The sequence below is a fragment of the Mesitornis unicolor genome, unplaced genomic scaffold (assembly GCF_000695765.1).
Source record: "Mesitornis unicolor isolate BGI_N332 unplaced genomic scaffold, ASM69576v1 scaffold15131, whole genome shotgun sequence".
Classification (NCBI taxonomy): domain Eukaryota; kingdom Metazoa; phylum Chordata; class Aves; order Mesitornithiformes; family Mesitornithidae; genus Mesitornis; species Mesitornis unicolor.
Genome location: NW_010165904.1, coordinates 1 through 2153, shown reverse-complemented (window position 1 = coordinate 2153; position 2153 = coordinate 1). Strand labels below are relative to the sequence as shown.

Sequence of the window (2153 nt, the reverse complement as noted above, 5' to 3'; positions counted from 1 at the left end):
TTCTGTATCACATCAAAACCAGCCACTCTCTTGTTAACATGCAAGAAAACTGTAGTAAAAAGAAAGGCAGCCAGCTTACCAGCAGTATGACCCCTTTTAGGATGAGCTTAGATTCTACACCCACATTGAGGAGCTCAAGGCATAGCTTGTCAAACTTCTCAGGAGTAAGCTTATTTAGTATGCTAAAGAGGAACAAAGACAAATAAAAATCCAGATTATACATACTGTAAGCATGCTGCAAGTCATTTTAGACCCAAGTTTACCTTTACCCCTTAAGTCTATTAAACAAAGATAGAAAAGTGCTGTCTTTCATTCAACTATTTTTGGGGAGATCCTTAGACTGTAAAGTAGTATTGAAATGAATAATCAAATTACTCCAAGTGTTTGCTGCTGCTGGCCTATCAGTGTCTGCTTCCTTCCCTCCAAAGGATGTCACACGCCCACCACCCCCGTAACTCAAGACTCCTGCATCTTCCTTTCCTCCAGTCTGTTTATCAGAAATATATAGCTATATTGCTGAAGAAAACAGTAAGGAAAGAAAAAAGGTCAATCTTATGAAGAACTTACCCTCTTACTTTCCTGAAGATTGCATCATGTCGTTCTTTGTCATTTGCGGAGTCGTCATCTCGTCTAGTGCTTCGTGAAGGAATCCATTTCTGAGCGTTTTGCCCTGGGGTTTTCCCCAGGAACTCGCTGTAGTTTTTAAGAATAGGATTGTTAAACAGAAACGAACAATTTTAAGAACTGGCTTTTTAACCTTTCAGTGTCACCTTACTTAGGCTACTTCTGTTACTAGGTTTGTTAAAAACACTTACCCCTACACCAACACCACAACATCAGTTACACAGTATTCACTCAGTAATAATAAAAGACACTAAAGAAAATCCTTGAAATTTTTGACGTGAAATGCATGAGAAAGCCTGTGCATCTCATATCATAACACACACTTTTAAAAGATTAGATGCTCTCCTGCCACAGACTGGAGGACATTAGCATGAACTCAGTGTATTCCTTGCACGACTTCTAAGATGCTCCATTTTCAACTCAGTATTCCCCATCAAGCCACCTCTGCCCTCTCAACCTCAATTGAAGAACACAATGACATACACACCTGTTGCAGGCAGTCTTGGGATAGTGCTGAGGTGCACCCCTACCACCTCCTCCGCCTGAAGAAGCACTGTAAAAACCAACCATGTAACCCTGTGTAAGTTCACAACCTCAGTGCTTTCAATTACATGTCAGTTTTGGTATAAACAGAACACAAACTTAAATTGTCCTCCAAGGACAATTTCCATTGCCAAGTGCTCATCCATCAAACAAAAAGCATTAGTACCTGAAACGAGAAGCACCCCCTTCTGCAATCGCACTCTCCACTTTGGCGGCTTGACAACGAAGAATCTTCAAAAGAATAAAATTAAACTGACGGGGTGGGGAAAAACAAAACCTAGAAAGACAAATTAAGTATTCATATTATAGTTGTTTTACTAGCAGTCACGGTACGTAACTTACAATAACAGCACGAGTGTTTGTTAGAGAAGGGAAACTCTCCAGCACTTAAATATCACAAAAGGTTAAGGAAACTTATTCATGCAAGACTCGGGACACTCCCAGAAAGGCTAATTTCACCATTATAGCCATGTTTTCCAACAGGGGTGAGGGAGGAGAGATAAGAGAATCACGGAGAGAGCCTCAAATTTATCCTGCCAACCCCCCAAAACCACTTGCAGAAAAAGGTGTTTTGTGCTAGTAGAGCACAACTATATGAATCCTTTATTATTATACTTTACAAACTTTGATTTATTATGGCAAGACAAAATAGTCAAATTCCAAATTGAGAAGTACCAGACCACAAAATGCACGCTTAATCTTGTAAAAGTGATGCATTCCACATCCGAGCCCGAAAGGCCAATTAGGCCACTAAATAATTAAACAAATATCGCCCCTCCCCCTCCTCAAATTTGAGCTAGAAAAACAGCAGCAGTAAGAAAAATTTTCACGGCACTGCTCATGTAGCTGAAAGCTACTCAAGAGATAGAAACGCGTGGGGAGAACGTATAAAAAACCCCCCAAAACAGACATTTTGAGGCTCCATCACGGATCTGCTCGAGATACTCCAGTAGCGAGCACACAGTCACCTCCTCGGGAAGCCAGCC

At 40.8% G+C, this 2153-nt stretch overlaps 1 protein-coding gene across 1 annotated transcript in view; it reads right to left on the bottom strand.

Annotated features, from left to right (window-relative positions):
• The window catches only part of EIF4G2 (eukaryotic translation initiation factor 4 gamma, 2), a 9744-nt gene extending 8304 nt beyond the window's left edge, over positions 1 to 1440 (bottom strand). Inside the window, exons 1-4 of the mRNA XM_010194787.1 lie at positions 1334 to 1440; positions 1112 to 1177; positions 568 to 693; positions 80 to 182 (exon numbers count right to left, since the gene is read on the bottom strand). The gene's annotated coding sequence lies outside the window, so the exon portion shown is untranslated. The remainder of the gene's footprint in view (positions 1 to 79; positions 183 to 567; positions 694 to 1111; positions 1178 to 1333) is intronic.
• Between the last annotated feature and the right edge of the window lie 713 nt (positions 1441 to 2153).